This window comes from Urocitellus parryii, chromosome Y, assembly GCF_045843805.1.
Source record: "Urocitellus parryii isolate mUroPar1 chromosome Y, mUroPar1.hap1, whole genome shotgun sequence".
Lineage (NCBI taxonomy): Eukaryota > Metazoa > Chordata > Mammalia > Rodentia > Sciuridae > Urocitellus > Urocitellus parryii.
In genome coordinates, this window is record NC_135548.1 from 52,507 (window position 1) to 70,359 (window position 17,853).

Here is a 17,853-nt window from a genome sequence, read left to right on the forward strand (position 1 = left end):
CCCTCCTCTCTCCTCCTCCCCCTCCTCCTCCATCTCCTCCTCCTCCCCCTCCTCCTCCCCTCCTCCTCCTCCCCCTCCTCCTCCTCCTCCTCCTCCTCCTCCTCCTCCATCTCCTCCTCCTCCCCCTCCTCCCCTCCTCCTCCTCCTTCTCCTCCTCCCCCTCCTCCCCCTCCTCCCCCTCCTCCTCCTCCTTCTCCACCTCCCCCTCCTCCTCCTCCTCCTCCTCCTCCTCCCCCTCCTCCTCCTCCCCCTCCTCCTCCTCCTCCCCCTCCTCCTCCTCCTCCTCCTCCCCCTCCTCCTCCTCCTCCTCCCCCCTCCTCCTCACTCCTCCTCCTCCCCCTCCTCCTCCTCCTCCCTCTCCTCCCCTCCTCCTCCTCTCCTCCTCCTCCATCTCCTCCTTCCTCCTCCTCCTCCTCCTCCTCCTCCATCTCCTCCTCCTCCTCCTTCTCCTCCTCCTCCTCCCTCCTCCTCCTCCTCCTCCCCCCCCTCCTCCTCCTCCTCCCTCCCTCCTCCTCCTCCTCCTCCCTCCCCCTCCTCCCCCTCCCCCTCCTCCTCTCCTCCTCCTCCTCCTCCTCCATCTCCTCCCCCTCCTCCACCTCCTCCTCCTCCTCCTCTCCCCTCCTCCTCCTCCACCTCCTCCTCTCCTCCTCCCCTCCTCCTCCTCCTCCCCCTCCTCCTCCTCCCCCTCCTCCTCCTCCCCCTCCTCCCTCCTCCTCCTCCTCCTCCTCCATTCCTCCTCCTCCTCCTCCTCCTCCTCCTCCTCCTTCCTCCTCCTCTCCTCCTCCACTCCTCCATCTCCATCCTCCTCCTCCTCCACCTCCTCCATCTCCTCCCTCCTCCTCCTCCTCCTCCCCTCCTCCTCCTCCCCCTCCTCCTCCTCTCCTCCTCCTCCTCCTCCTCCTCCTCCTCCTCCTGCTCCATGTCCTCCTCCTCTTCCTCCTCCATCTCTCCTCCTCCTCCTTCACCTCCTCCTCCTCCTCCTCCCCCTCCTCCTCCTCCCCCTCCTCCTCCTCCTCCTCCTCCTCCTCCTCCCCCTTCTCCTCCTCCCCCTCCTCCTCCTCCCCTCCTCCTCCTCCCTCCTCCCTCCTCCCTCCTCCTCCTCCTCCATCTCCTCCTCCTCCTCCTCCTCCATGTCCTCCTCCTCTTCCTCCTCCATCTCTCCTCCTCCTCCTCCATCTTCTCCTCTCCTCCTCCTCCTCCTCCTCCTCCTCCTTCTTCATCTCCTCCTCCTCCTCCTCTTCCTCCTTCTCCTTTCCCTCCTCCTCCTCCTCCTTCTTCATCTCCTCCTCCTCCTCCTCCTCTTCTCCCTCCTCCTCCCTCCTCCTCCATATCCTCCCCCTCCTCCACCTCCTCCCCCTCCTCCCCCTCCTCCTCCTCCCCCTCCTCCTCCTCCTCCTCCTCCATTTCCTCCTCCTCCTCCTGCTCCATGTCCTCCTCCTCTTCCTCCTCCATCTCTCCTCCTCCCCCTCCTCCTCCTCCCCCTCCTCCATCTCCTCCTCCTCCTCCTCCATCTCCTCCTCCTCCATCTCCTCCATCTCCTCCTCCTCCTCCATCTCCTCCTCCTCCATCTCCTCCATCTCCTCCTCCTCCTCCCCCTCCTCCCCCTCCTCCTCCTCCTCCTCCTCCTCCATTTCCTCCTCCTCCTCCTGCTCCATGTCCTCCTCCTCTTCCTCCTCCATCTTCTCCTCCTCCTCCTCCATCTTCTCCTCTTCCTCCTTCACCTCCTCCTCCTTCTTCATCTCCTCCTCCTCCTCCTCTTCCTCCTTCTCCTTCTCCTCCTCCTCCTCCTCCTCCTTCTTCATCTCCTCCTCCTCCTCCTCTTCCTCCTTCTCCTTCTCCTCCTCCATCTCCTCCTCCTCCTCCATCTCCTTCTCCTCCTCCTCCTCCTCCTCCATCTTCTCCTCCTCCTCCTCCTTCTTCATCTCCTCCTCCTCCTCTTCCTCCTCCTCCATCTCCTCCTCCTCCTCCTCCATCTTCTCCTCCTCCTCCTCCATCTCCTCCTCCTCCTCCTCTATCTCCTCCTCCATCTCCTCCTCCTCCATCTTCTCCTCCTCCTCCTCCTCCATCTCCTCCTCCTCCATCTTCTCCTCCTCCTCTTCCTCCTCCTCCCCCTCCTCCTCCTCCTCCTCTTTCTTCTCTCCTCCTCTTTCTTCTCTCCTCCTCCTCTTCCTCCTCCTCCTCCCGAGGGCTCCCTGGTTTTCTTTCCTCTTACCAGGAACTCTGCACAGGGGACAAGGGAGGTTCTCGGTGGCCACCGTCCACTCTGAGCCTGCACAGGATACCACCTCTGTGGGCCTTTTCATCTCTGCGGCCCTGTCCAGCGTGTCTCTAAAATACTCTTATTACCTGGATGTGACCCTTTGCCTGTTCAAACCGCCCCAGGAGTGGGTTGGTTTTGGAAAGACCGCCCGTGTGTTCTACCAACCCTCCTCCTCTTTCTTTTCTCCTTCCTTCCCTCCTTCCTCAGGGTTCGTCACAAGGTGGCTGCTGTAGCTCCTGACTTCATGTCTGAAAGCCCACCTAAGAACTCTTGTTTTTCATTGACCGGAGCCACCCTAAGTGGCCACCCCTGGGTGCCAGGAAAATTGGGGCGTCTTGAGAATCTCCCAAATGGAGGCTCCGGAGTGAGAGGAAGGGGGACAGGTGACAGAGGGACCCGTGTCTCCATCTCCATGCTCCACAGACAGGACATGGGGGTCTTCAGGGCCCCACCCCGTGGATCCTGAGGGCAAGTACCAGGTCCCGCTGCTGCTCCCTGCTCCCTGGTGGGGACACAGAAAGTGAGCAGGCAGGTGGGGCCCAGGGAGGCGCTTCCTGAAGAACCTTCCGGGTGCCGATGCTGGTGCCGAATCCTGATCCACAGGAGCAATTGGAATGGGGCCGACCGGGGTCAGCTGAGGCTGCCTCCTGCTCCCAGAGGCGCCTTCTCCTGGGTCCTCCATGGTGGACGGGCAGGGGGCTCTCGGGGCTCTCTGGTGAGGACTCTCCAACACCAGCACCTGGACTGAGGGGTCAGCACGGGAGTCTGGGGAGGACATTCAGCCCCTTGACACTTGGGTTGACTTTGAACCTGCGGCATCCGTGGTGGACACAGAGGAGCCAGGGACAGGCTGCATCCCACCTGCAGGACCGGGCTGTGTGGGTCCTTGGGGGAGCTGCTTCCCGCTGACCCCGGAAAGCCAAACCCAGGTGGACGCCCACCCAGGGCTAAATTAACCCCGTCTCTGCTGTTCCCTCTCCTGGTCCCTGGGAATGGACAGTGACTTCGGCCGGAGTGGCTTTATGGCCAGGGTCACCATGCACGGGGACAGGAGGGACACTGATTCTCCCCAACCTTTTGTGCAGAGAGACACCAAAATTCCCCTCGAGGGCTCCCCATCCACCCCATGACCTCCGTGGTCTCCTGCAGGAGCCCCGGGTCCTCCTGGACAGGTGTGTAATTATTTCCCCATTAAGAAGCCAGTCCTGCGAGGCCTGGGTTCGAGGGTCAGCCGGGTCTCCCTTGAGCAATCCCTGGGCGGTGGGAAGAGCCTGCGTCCTCCTTCAGCGGAGCTGGGCGCACGGAGCTGGGCGCACGGAGCTGGGCGCGCACGGAGCTGGGCGCGCACGGAGCTGGGCGCACGGAGCTGGGCGCGCACGGAGCTGGGCGCGCACGGAGCTGGGGGCGCACGGAGCTGGGCGCGCACGGAGCTGGGGGCGCATGGCCAGCGCCGCGCACGACCCCCCTTTTTTTCCTCCTCCTTATCAGACCGAGAAGGACTTAAAAATGGCATTTTGCATCTGAAATGCTGCCGTAGATCTTCCTGAAGGATTCCGAATGCGCCCGGCTCCGGTGCAGAAGTTGGATTAAAAACCTCTGGCCATCAATCCCGGGCTCCTGGCGCCCGAGCGCTTGATGGGGGCTTCGAAGAATGTCGCTTCCACCTCTCAAAACCATTTCCCTTGTAGATGCGCCCGGGGTGGGGGGTGGGGGGTGGGTGGGGGGGTGGCTCAGGCTCACCCACTGGGGGCGCGTCTATAATGTCTCCCCCCCTTAATTTGGCTTTAAGTCTCCAATAAACTGCAATTGGATTAGGGGGAAAATAATCAGTGTATTTCCTGGTAATATTTTCCGTACCGGGGTGAGTTAGGTTCCCCCCCACCCCGCACCCACCACCCCCGAGGATGAAAAATGGTTTAAAAAATTGCTAAAGGTAATAATGACTCTTTTTTTTTTATAGCTTCATTTAGATGATGTTGGGAATTAGTTTGGGGGGGAGAAGGACGCACCCACCCACCCACCCACCAAGAGCCACCCAGCACCTCGGCGGGTCTGATTAAGCCTCTCGGTTTTTGCAATTTAAATCCTGCACCCGGGCCATATATTTCTGCGTCTTGGGGTTGCCACGACGGGCATTAATAACATGGTAATATCTTTATTTTCATAGAGATATATTTTTCTCCCTCTCCTTTAATGCACCGCGGAGAGCTGGGAGCAACATCGACTCCATAATTATTCCCATTAGAAGGAGCAGGTTGGGAGAAAAGGTCTCGGTCGGGCTTCCCTCCCCAGAGTGGTAGGAAAGATGGTTCCCTCTTCTCCGGCTGCTAAGTTCAAGGGGGAAAAAATGAGAAACGCTTTTATTATTATTATCATTTTTTAATGGCGAAGCTGAGCCTGTCTGGGTAGCACCGTGCGTGGATTCCGGGTGGTGATCGTCTCTCTGTTCACGGGGACCCGGGTGTGCCAGCACGGTGGCCGAGGAAGAGAGCAAACCAGCCACCTCTCGGTGGCCAAGTGGAGCCCAGAGACCCTTAATTTGCAGGACCCCGTGCCAAGTGGAATGGGGGCGCGAGAGGTTGTTCACGAGTCGTGAAGGGATTTCAGAACACAGAGGCAGGTCCCGCTGGACAGGGGCTCTCGATACCCTGGGTACATGCCCACGAAGCCAGTCCTGTGTGCAAATGTCCTTCCGAGTTGGGGGGCTCAGTTCTGTCTGGCCGGGGCTCACTCAAAGGGCAGAGCCCACAGGACATTGGGGGCAGGAGGCTCCCCACGGAGGCTGCAGCAGAGGCCCCTCGAGGTGGCAGAGGCTGCTCCTGTCCCCGACCCAGGACTACCGCTCTGCGTCTCCTGTCGGGTTTCGGGGTGAATTCTGTCCATGTCCCCTGGTGTGGCCGGGGAGGCATCGGAGCCCCATCCGGATCCAGCTTTGCGGACTTTAAATGGCAAACGTGCGTCTTTTTAGAAACTCACACTCCGACCGACCCCCGAGTCCCCTCCACTTTGCAGGGCGTGTGAGTTCCCCGAGTTTTGTTTGGCTTGGCCCCGAGAAATCATTAAGAGGGGCCTTTGTCAGACGCTCGGAGGGGAGAGGCTTGGCCGGTGGAGGCCCAAGAAGGACCCGGGGAAACGCATGTTGCAGATTTAGGAACGAGGGCTGGTTTTCGTGCAGCAGGACAGGAGGACAGTCCAGTGTTCCAGGGTGGGCGACTCGGGGAATTCCAGGGGCCGGGGCTTGCAAGGGGACAAGGAGGTTCATGGGGGTGTGGATGGGGGCCCTGACATCCAGGGGACTCAGTGTCCACGCAGCAATGTCCCAGCCGGGTGTGTGGGCTCCACCAGGGCACGAGGCAGAGCCTGCAGGTGGGAGATTGCAAGCCCGAAGCCTCCCGGGTGGACAGTGGTCATTGTCCAGCCGTGTGGGATCCTCACGAGGTGCTGTCTGTCTGTCCCACAGATGCATGCGTGTGTGCGACTGTGCATGCACGCGAGTGTGCGTCCGGGCTCACGCAGGCGAGCGCGCCTGGATCCGTCTGCAGGTCGAATATTGCAATAAAATCACTTTTGTGGCCGGGTTCCCCGGGGGTGGGCCTCCAGGGCCGGGACGCGATGCCCGAGAGCCCCCATCTTCAAAGAAACCACCAGATTGCCATGAGTCACCACCCACGGTGGCTTCGTAAGAAACGGAGACGTTGTCATCGCCCAGGTTGAAGGGACACGGTGCCGTTTATCTTTGCAGAGATGGAACCCGAGGCCCCCTGCCTGCTGGACCAGCCCTGGACGGCTGAGCGGCACCCAGCCCCGGGACACTGCCTTCTAAGTCCCTTCCCCAAGAGAAAGTCCCGGGCCATGGCTCCACAGGGGGACCACGGCGAGATGCCCAGGGTGACCTGGCCAGGAGGAAGGGACAGGACCCTGGGGACACTCTGCAGCCCCGGCTTGAGGGTCCACAGCATGTCCAGGACACGCTCTCCATTATTGATAAGGTAATTATTTATAGATCAATAAATTTGTGTAGAGATTTACTCAGACAAAGAAATTTACTTGGTGAAATCAATTTTTATCTATCTACCAATAAATAAGGTAGTCCATCAAAACAAAAAGGAACAAAGAAGTTATTTATTGGTAGACGAATAAAATTGGAATCGAGTTTATTTGATGAACGTTATTACAGAATACGGACGATAGGGTGAGAATGTATAAATAATGAGGTGAATACAGAAGGCTGAAAATAAATGGTGATGGGTAATAATCAATAGATGAATAATAATAAAATATATAAATAGGAATAAAATATATAAATAGGAATAAAATATATAAATAGGGATAAAATATATAAATAGTAATAAAATATGACCTACGGAGAATGTGGTACGTGAATAACATAGAAATAATAGAAAAATAAGTCATGCACATAAATGAGATTTTATACAGTCTAAACACCTAGTACACATAGTGTATATATAAAATGCATATTATTATACTGATAATTACATAATCTGATAGATTATTGGTATTTTACACAATATAAAATATTGTATAAACACATGGTTATTCACTCTATGTGGCGCTTTACGTGTGTGGTATACTTATATAGAATATAGATTTGCATATGTCACATATATTTGCATATACAACAAGGATTTGCATATTGAATATACATTTGCATATATAACATACATTTGCATATGTGATATATATTTGCATATTACATACTTGTGCATATCCATGCATATATCATATATAAAAATGATCTATTACATATTTATATATTACAGAAGATTTTAATAGCACATTTATAACAATTCTAATTATTCGTAATTTATTTGCTCACGGATAGATATATCATCAGCATTGTTTATTGTAATCACATTATTATATAATACGTAAAATAAGGATCACAGAAGGTATACAAATGAAAATAATGAATATATAATAATAAATAGAAATCAATAAGTCTATAAATAACAACATGAAATATTATATATAAATAACATAGTATACAAATATATAAAAACACACGCGGGCCAGGTGCCGTGGCACATGCCTGTAATCCCAGCGACCCAGGAGGCTGAGGCACGAGGATCCCAAGTTGGAGGCCAGCCTCGTCGGGGGAACTTAGCAAGGCTGAGTTGAGAACCTGCCTCAAAAATAAAAAGTAAGAAGGGCTGGGGCTGGGGCTCAGGGGTTAAGCACCCCCGGATTCAACTCCCTGATGCGTGCCACGGATTTCCACACCAGGAATGACACGGGACCCATTCGTGGATGGGGACATAAGTGTGACCGTGCTGTAGCTGGTCACTTGTGAGAAAGACTTGGTCAGAAGATTCTGCTAAACTCAGGCTGCTGGAGACAGCCGGGCGGAGGCTGGCTGTATTTTGGGAGCAGTTTGGCCGGCCACTCTGCCTGGTGGACGGGGTCCAGGTGCGTGGCTCCCTCAGGGCACATTGGCCGTCTGCCCTGCTTTCCCCCTGACCTGTCCCTGGGATCCTGGAGCAGGGCTGATGGCCGCTGTCTCTTCCTTCCACACTGCAGGACCCAGAGTCCAGGACCATCCTAGGGAGAGGCCGGGCAGCTGCACACCCGGCTGCCCAAAGGCCGGTGGGGTCCACCTCTGTACTCCTTCCTCCTCCCAGGCCACTGCGTCCTCTGCAGAACCGGCCCCCGGAAGGTGCAGAGGGCCCGTCCATATCTGTCCAGGTCTGCATGGCTGCCGTCGTGAATGCCCGGGCTCTGGGCTCCGGGCCTCAGGGACGGGCGTGGACTGTCCCCCTGCACCAAGCCAGCTGGTCACTCTCTGTCCTCCTCTAGTTTATCAGGAGAAGGACCTGGGGCTTGGGTCTGCTTCCCTCTCGTCAGCTGTCTCCACAGCCCCAGAGTCCATGGGCTCAGGCAGTGTCCCCAACAATGAGGACACCGCTCGGAGGGACACGTGGGCACGCTCAACGGACCACGCACCGCGGTACAAAGCGCGCTGAGAGCAACTAATAGGCACCACGTATTTACATTGTGCAGTTCGCACACCAGGGGCTTACAATTTGCAGGTTCCTGTCTGCACGGACCAGGGCTCGGATCTTTCCGCAGTTCTGCTGTCCCGTGTCTCTGCACACCTCTATCTGTGCAAATGCGTTTTGCACGATTCGACTTGGAAGCAAACGTATTTTTAGAACATTTCCTCTTGCAAAAAAGAAAATATAGACTCGTGCTTATGCATGCCTATTTATGTATTTACCCCTGTAAATGCATGCATATTTACGTGTATCATGTATATGTCTATTTATATGGTACATGCATGCATATTTGTACGTTAACGTCTATAAATGTGCATTTAGACTGGTAAATACGAGCATTTACATATTCATGTCTATAAATGCATATTTACATATGAATGTTGTAAATGCATACGTAGGTTCATGTCTGTAAATGCATATGGGTATATTTATCCTTATAAATACACACATGTTCATATATTTGTGTGCAAATATATATTTATATATTTTTATACTTATATATTTCATATTTATATATTTATACCCATAAATTCACACACGTTTATATATTAATCATGATAAATAAATATGTTGGCTATGAATATTTGGATAAAGAAATATATTGGGTATCTGCCGATCTATCTGCACATTCTTATTTGCAAATGTGTTTATAGACCTATGTTTCTAGGCACATCTTTGCATAGGTTCGTGCCTCTAAATAAATAGATCCTCACAGTGAAAAGCAAATCTGTGCAAATATGGAGAGGCAGATGCACATTTTCGCTGGGAGAACGCACAGCTTCTATTTATGCTTGGGAGACACGTGCACGTGGATGCATTGATGCTGGGAAATAAATACACATGGGCTCATTTTTCCTGAGAAATAAATACCTATTCGCACATTTTTACCGAGAAATAAATACACCTGGGCTCGTTTTTTCCCGAGCAGTAAACACCCACGTGCACGTTTTCCCCGAGACCCACACTTATTTCTGTGCTTCCCACGGTCTCTCCCGGACGCGGACCTCGTGACAATGCCCAAAGCACTCGACTTGGGAGCAGCGCGGTGGCCTTTCTTACCTGGGACCCGTGCGGCTCCTGTTCAGACCCAGACGTGAGGGTGGAGAGTCTCCGGTCCCCACCGCGGCTGCCCACCAGAGTCCAGCTGGGAGAGTCTGAAGGAGCCTCGGGAACTTCCTTGCGCCGTCTTCAGGGGACAGTGGCTCTCCAGGCTCCTGGGCACGTCCAGTCATCGACGCAGGGAATCCCAGGCAGGAGCTGTGACCTTCCAGGGGCCGAGGGACACTGCTTGCCGTGGCCGGTGGCCCTGGGAGGGACAGGAGCCAGCCTCGGGCTGCCGTGCAGACCCTGGAGTGCAGGCCGCTTTGGCCGGGGCCTGAGGACCGTGTCCTGGCCACGGCTGCTGCCTGGATGGGGAGTCTGTCCAGCCCGGGAGCCGCGATGCAGCAGGGTCTTGGGCTATTCTGATCCCACGTCCCCACGCTCACACGTGACAGTGACCCTGCTTTCAAAGAGGAAAAAAAAAAGTCCTTGTGGAACTTGGGGACGGGCCGAGCTGGCCGTGTCATTCGGGGCCTGGACACTGGACGGGAACCCGCTGCAAACGTCCCGTGCACAGGACAGAGAGCCAGAGGCCCGGAGCCCCCTGAGCTGAAAACAGCCGTCTGTTCTGCTTCTTGGTTTTTTTTTCTGGCCGCGAGTTTTGGAATTTTAAGTGCCTCGTTTGTCCTTGGAGGGGGGGTGGCTTCCTGAGCCCCGGCGCCCCCAGATCACCACGGGGCCCGGCGGCCTCCGAGCGGGCAGCCAAATGTGGACTGGGGGACTCCAGGCCTCCCTCTTTGATTCCCCTCATTTTTTTTTTTTTTAAAGAAAAGCGGAGCCCAGTTAACTGTCCCCGAGGTCCCTGGGGTTGGGTGCAAGGCCTGAGGTCCCAGATCGGACGTGGCACCTCAGGGCGTCTGCCGACTCCGACCTCAAGGTGCAGAGCGCACCGTCAGGGACCCCTGCAGCCAAAGCCCGTCCCCATCACGCACAGGGTGACACGCAGGAGCACACTTGTGCTCTGGGGGACGGTGGCTTCCCGGGGGGGCCGGGGCCACATGCATCCTGGACAGTTTCCCAAGCAGGACACACGAGCCATCTCGCTACTCCTAGCCAGTGACACTCTGGTGACAATTCCGCAGCAGGAGGGCACCCTGCTGCCCAGGGGACGGGCTGATTCCTGGAGGGGGTTCGATGTTCTTCTCCTTGGGCAGACGCCCAGGGCCACCCTGGGCAGGAGGGACCCTCAGGAACCAGGGGACCAGGCTGTCACCTCTGCAGCTGGGGGACCTCGGAGGTGACAGTGTGTGCAGGGTGCTCTCCGGGGCCCGCCAGGTGGGCCTCCCCGCGTCTCCGTTCTGGATTGGAATGCATCCCCTGCGCGTCCTGGCTCAGGGAGGGGACGGTCCCCTGGCAGCCACCCCAGGCTGCGCCCCCCCTCAACATCCACGACGACGCCGTATTTGCATCGTGCGCTTCCTACGACCGACCCGGGATGCAATCTCGCCTTCCCCCGGCGGCGGCGGCGGCACCATTAATATTTTAATTTAATCAGAATTTCCTGAACTTCTTTGCCACCCGGGGCAACCCAGGTACCTGTCACTCTCCATGAGCTTGTCATATTAGCAGGGGAGCGCGGAGGGGGTCCGTCCCCCCGGAATCTAATCTGCTCTATAAGTGATTTCGCGGGGGGTGGGGTGGGGGGGGTGGCCGTCTATAAATCATCCCACCGCGGCGCGGTGACAACCGGGAGGCCTTGGTGGGTAAACAAATCACGGCCGGCTCGACTGTGGGCCACTAGGAACTTTGCCTTTTTATCAACCTACTTATCGATTTCCCAGCTGCGGCGGGCGGGGGGCGGGGAGGGGGTTGCAAATAAAATAAAATAAAATAAAAACACCCTAAAATTTGTCTTCCCCTCCTTGACCCCAGGAAAAGGTCATTAACGGGATGCGCTCTGTGCACACACGACTCCCAAGTCGTTTCCCCAAATCCGCCTGTTCCCAAACTCGTCCAGTCCTTGGCTCAGAGTCGGGTTTCAGAAAAGGCGAATGGACTCCAGAGGCTGCATGCATGCACAGGGTGTCCAATAAATGCACCAGAGGAGCCTTGGGCCCACGCATGCGCCCCCACGCAGGGTTCCCGGTGTAGGATGAAGACCCGGGACAGAGACCCGCGCGCTCAGCTCGGGTTTGCAAATTGGCCCCAATTTGCAAAATCATGAAGGCACAGAAATACCCCACCCACGATGTCCAGGGGTCCTGCGCAGATGGAGAGGAGGGGTCACTCCCATCTTGCAAGACCCCCGGAGCAATGGGGCTTCGGTGAACTTTACGCAAACGGCTTGCAACGAGGCCCGGGTCCCAGCGTCCAGCGGACGGACGCAGCTGGGTGGACACCAGTCTGCACGGACGCCAGATCCTGCCGCCGACTCAGGTGGAGCTGGGTGACCGACCCGGGACCATCCGATGACCAACCTCCAGGTTCTTCAAAGTGTTTTGCACAATCAGGGGAGTGTGATAGAGAGGGTGTGTGTGGGGGGGACACCTGCGTGTGCCTCTCCATTTGAATTCTGCAAACTCTATTTTTAAAGGTTTAATCTACGGTGCATTTTTTTTTTTCTCTCTCTCTCTTTTGAGAAAAGTTTTCCTTGGCTGTCCCTGACGGTCACTGGTGAACTTCAGCTTCTAGCAAAGAACGGGTTTGAGGAGGTAATTGTGCCAAGGAGCCAGAAAGACTGGGGGGGGGGGTTTGGCCTGGGTTGGGGCGCACGGGCTTCACAGAATCCGGGTGGGTTGCTTTTTGGAATGCATGGAGAGATTTTCTTTTTTTCCCCCCAAAGCTCAGTGGAAATCCTGAACTATAAATCGTACCTGTCGTTCGTGAGCGGCAGCTGCGCCCAGGGGCTCCTTGGGAGCGGACCCTGCAATTCCTGAGGATTTCCACCTTCCAAGCCTGGCAGGATCCCCCTCCGCGCGCCCGATGCAACACACGCCACGATCATCTTCTATTGGCCCAGGAGACTCCAAAATGGGCAGCCCCCGGGCGCAGGCCGTCGGGTTCCTTGGAAAGCAATAAGGGGACCCTGGTGTGACCCCCATCTAGACCCCGAAAGTCATCTGGCAGGGGGGCGCATTCTCCGGCGACCTTCGGAAACGGTGCATCTCCACGTCGGCATTTTGCAAACGAGGCTTGTAGCAGAAACGTCCCCGGGTAAGTGGCAGTTTGGATCAGGTAAGGTCGCCTGGGCACCCGGAATCGCTGGGTTTTGCAGAGTTGTTGCATTTTTTGAGCTGAGCTGAGGCCCAGGGGGGATGCAGATAAAAAGTCTCACCTGGAAAAAAGAAAAAAAAAAGTATAACATAAATTAATTTTCGCAGCTGTGGGCTCTATCCGTTTCCCTGAACGGATGCGTGGATTACAGAAGCCAACGGGGTTGCCATATTAATCCGATTTTGAGCCACAGAGACAGAACCAGACCCCAAGAAGGGGCAGGCAGACAAAATGCCATGCATTGAGGAGTGGACCCAGTGCCCTGCAGCCTGGGGCCGTGGACGACAGAGCAGAGAATCCACTCACGAGGCTGATGTCTGTCGCCAGAAAGGCTCCTGTCAAACCAGAAGGCACCGCCACCGCCCGCTGCTGATTCTTCCTCCAATAATTATTCCGGGTCCATCTCTCGGGGGCCGCGTCTCTGGGTGGAATGTGATTCTGAGGCGAGGCACGGGGCGCATAGGAATCGCCCCAGCCGGGCTCCGGGCTCCGTGCGCTGCACCAGGACAACTTCTCGCTGGAGCGCTCGGGTGAGTCTCCGCAGCGACGTGGGAAGTCACTTAATGAGCTTCTCTTTGCAAAAAGGGGGTGGGAAATGCCAACCAGAGCTAGTTCCCGAGCCCGGGGAGGGCCCTGAGTATTGTGGGGGACAGGAATTGGAGCCCTGGGTGGGCGGGGGGGGGTCCCTCTGGGTTTGGGCTGCTGGTGCCCCTTGGAGAAGATACACATTTTTTAATTTCATTTATTTTATTTTTTTTTTTGGAAATACAGAAAGAAATCGTAAGGCCCACAGCCACGTTCCTCCCCTCACCCCTCCTCGTGACATTATCTGAGATGGGCCAGTCACGGCCTGGGAATGGCCGAGGCCAGGTCCCGGTCACAGAGGTGGGATTCGGGCTGGGCCACCTGGTTGGGGGGCCACGGTCACCTCACGGGATTTTTTTGACTCCCTCAGACAGAGAAAACCCAGCCCACCACCCCCTTTGCATGAATGCCCAGTTCTCCCCAATTCTGCAATGGCCTTTCTTTCTCTGGTAGCCTGTGACTGTCCCCCAGGAGCCACCGTAGCACCCACAAGGGGACACTCTTGTGTCTGCTGGTCGGATGCCGTCCGGGGTGAACCCCCCCGAGCTGGGGTCTCTGATGTCCTTCTATCCTTATGTCCAGGTGGAAAAAGAAACGAACTTCTAAGCGGGGACAGTAACGCTCCAAGCGTGACCGGTGCAATGATGTCTCTCTTTGTGCAAAACTGACGGCGGCTGAGAAAACCTCCAGATCCTCTCTCCCTGTCTCCCTCTTTACTTTGAATTTGTGAATTCTCCGCCTCTCCCCGCAGCCCGTCCCCGAGTTTCCTATTTCCAGACGGCTTGGGGATGACGTGGGCATTCAGAGACGGGGATGCCCACGGCAGGGTGTCAGCAGCCTGTGGCTCTGCCCCGCAGCGGCCCGGGGACCCCTTGAGACAGAGGGACAAAGACTGGCTTTGGCCTCTCCCCGTCTAGGAGGCAGGACACCTTCAGTATCTCCCATGTCCCCGGGAAGCCCAATTAGCCTCCCATTTCATGCAACACTTTTCTAGTACTAGATCCCAAAGGTCCCCTGAGATATATACTTAGGCTTTAAAATGTTGGAACAAGGTGGTAGTGTAGCAGCACACGCCTGTGATCCACGTGGTGGCTGGGGAGGCTGAGGCAGGAGGATGGCAAATGTTGAGGCCAGCCTCAGCAACTTTGCAAGACCCTAGGCAACTTAGCAAGACTCTGTCTTAAAAAGTAAAAATAAAAAGGTCTGGGGATGTGAGTAAACACCCCCTGGGTGCAATCTGAAGTACAAAAAAAAAAAAAAAGAAAAGAAAGAAAGTAACAAAGTTGCAAAAATGTTTAATATATCCTCCTGGGATATACTTATGCTTTAAAATGTTGCAACTTTTTAACAGAAAACCCAAATACCATCTGGGTTGTCCTTATAACTTAAAAATGTTGCAATCTTTTTTTTTTTTTTTTAGTATATCCCCAAAATCCTCTGGGATATACTTATGCTAAAAAAAAATGTTGCAGCTTTTATTTTTATTTTATTTCTTTATTTCAAATATCCTCTGAGAGTTGCTTTAAAAACCTTGCAACTTTTTTTTTTTAATTATCATATCCCAAATATCTGCTGGGATATACTTATGCCCACCTTCTTGAAGACTTCATGCCTGGATGCTTTGCATTTTAACATCCCCCTCTGCAAGGTACCAAATGCAATCCCTGGGCGGCCTCCTTCCGTCTTTGTAACTTTGCAAGTTTTCTTTCTTATTATGTTTTTTTTCGTTCAATGCATTTTTTTCCTCCCCAACATAAATCCTCCGACCCCCTCATAACCTGCCTGCTTCCCCCGTCCCCTCGGGGGTGGGGGTAGATGGAGCCGGTCTCAGAGGGATCCAGGCACCACGCAGCAGCTGCTGGTCCGTTTGCAGACTTTGGAGGCGACGGGGGAATATTCTGGAACGCGGCTCTTAAGCCCAGCCCGGAGCAGAGTCCGAGGGGCCTGCGAGCCGGAGCTCAGGGTGTATTAAGTCTGGAGCCTGCAGATCCCTGAGCCCTGGCAGGAGGAATTCAGCCCCATCCTTCAGGAATGCGCACGGCTGTGGGGTCCCCACCGTGGACAGAGAAGCCAAAAGCCAAAGACTCTTGCAGAATCAACCACCTCAACCCCCGAGTGCAGCCTCGTCTTTGGGTCGTTTCCGGGCCACGTTGGGGTGGCAAAGCCGAATCTGCATCGCCCACACTGGAGGCTGAGGCCGGAGGAGCACAGGTCGGAGGCCAGCCTCAGCCACTTAGTGAGACCCTGTCTCAAAGCAAAATATTGGACACTCTGGCGGGGGGTGGGGGGGCTCAGGGGGACAGGGGACACATGTTTACCGCGCACGATTGCATGACACATATTTGCCAAGGGGCCTCCGGGGAACGTGGGTGGAGGGATACAAAGTAGCGGTTTTGCAGCGGCAGCGAGTTAGACTTTGTAGCAATGCAACCCTGCGCCCGGGACGGGACTTGGCGACGGATCCCCAGCTTGGAGCTCATGCGCAGAGTGGACACTGCCCTCTGGGAGCCGCCCAGGGCCTCGATTCCTATACCCAGGGGACACGGGAGTCAGGCCCGGCTCCTTCACCGGGCACGAGGAACAGCGTTCCACCTGCGCTTTGCAGGACAGTTTCCCGGGTGAGAAACACACACTGCCGAGACCCCAGTGTCCCCCAGCAACCACGGGGACCCAGGTCTGCTCCTGCCAGGGTCCCCGTTTGTCCCCTGCTCGTGCTCAGGCTGGGTGCTGGGGTGATGGCCTGGACAAATTGCACCAGGAACAGGAGAGGAAGGAAATCGTTTGCAGGAGTCTCGAGGCGAGCTGTTTTGGAATATTAAAGACGGAGCCCGTTGGAAAGGAGGGGGTGCAGCCCGTGGACTCCCCGGAGCTGGAGGGGGGCTCCCTCCCAGGAGGCACGCACAGCGCAGGCCCGGCCAAGTCTGGGGGGGGTCCGTGCGAGACGAGTAGCGCAGTGCGCAACGTAGACACCGCAGCCCCCCATGCTCAGTCTGCGTTGTGCACACGACACACAAAAGCGCACACACTCATCTGCATGCACACACACACACACACAGGCCCGGTCCTCGCCCCTGGGCGGGTGAACAGCGGGGGCTTGTTCCAGGATTGGAACCCACTTCCCCCCGCGGTGGGTCCCGGGCGGAGGAAATTGCTTCAGCATAAAACGGGGGTTTGCAGCAAAGCCCGGCTGCCGAGGTGCGTGGGGGGCCTCCCCCGACCAACGGCCCCTCGGCCTGGAGGCGGGAGGCCAGACTCGGGGGCTCCGACCTGCCGCTGCTCATTAGCAGGGTTTTATGGCCCCCGGTTCCAGGGCGGCGAGCGGCGGCTGGCAGCGTTATGAGCCCCGTGCACCCCGCGTGACCCGGCCTCCCCGGCATGAATGCAGCCTGTGTTGCCCGGGTCTCGGCCCAGGTGGACTCCCAGCCTCCTGGAGGCCTGCTTTCTGGGGCCGAGGGAAGTCCCTCTGATCCCTGTCCTCCCCCCAAAAATGATGCTTCTCTCCGAGGCCCCGGGAGGTTGGCATCCACCAAGGGTCAGGCAAAGCCGGGCACCCACCGTGGCGGATGCCCGTCATCCCAGCAGCCGGGGGAGGCTGAGGCAGGAGGATCGCAAGGTGGAGGCCAGCCTCCGAAACTTAGTAAGGCCCTAAGCAACTCAATGAGGGCTGGGGATGTAGCTCCGTGGTTGGGCACCTGTAGGTTCCATCCCCAGGTACAGGGCAGGGGGGCAGCAGGCCAAGGTCCACATTGGTGAGGCCGCGGTCCTCCCCTGGGCTGCAGGGGCCAGCGAGGTGACCAGGTTAGCACTGGGGGGGACACTCACTTTGGCACCCAGGGGCCCAAACTGATAAAGGTCATTCTTGGTGACCTTGCTCGGATTTCCCGGGGACTACGCCTGGAGCCTGATGTCTCCCATCTCCCACGCAGGTAGGTGGTCAGCGCAGCGGCCCACCGCGTGGACTCGAGGACAAACGTCAGGGATAAATCATCTGAGAGCCCGGGGAAGGGCCGTTGGACTTTTTATGAGGCTATAACAATGTCCCCGGGGAAGGGCGCGTGGGCTTCTGGACATCATTGCCCGGTTCTGCCAGGGCCAGGGCCGGTTTTGATTTTCCCGGCTCATAAATAAGGCTCATTTGACTTTGTTTTGTTAATGCATGATTTTCTCTCTCTCTTTTTTTTTTTGCATGAAATATGTAGATTCTAGTCTTTGCAGAGAAATCTTTGAGGAATTTTTTTACTTTTTACTTTTGCATGAAATTCTGACTCCTGTTCCCGGAACCCACGTCGTGGGCAGGGCCTCCGTCCGGCTCTGGCTCTGCGCTCGGGGCACCAAAAGCTGAGGTTTCCGGAGCTAAAGGAGATGGATTCTGGAAGAGGAGGCGGCAGAGGCCCTGAGCTGCCGTCCAGCCCCAGCCCACGACTGGTACCACGTCCACGGAGAAGCTCCGCGTCCCACCCGGTGAACCGGAGTGGCCACAGCCTGGGGACTTTGTCAACAGATGTCCCTGGAGGGCGGAGGCTGGACCAGGGTCCCCGGCTGAGCTCCCTCCAGGGCTCCAGGGGCTCCTCCTGCCTCTCCAGCTCCTGGGCTCCAGGTGGCCCTGGGCGGGTGGCCCCTCACTGCAGTCTCTGCCTCCGTGTCCACGGGGTCCTCCTCTGGGTCTGTGTCCCCTCTTCT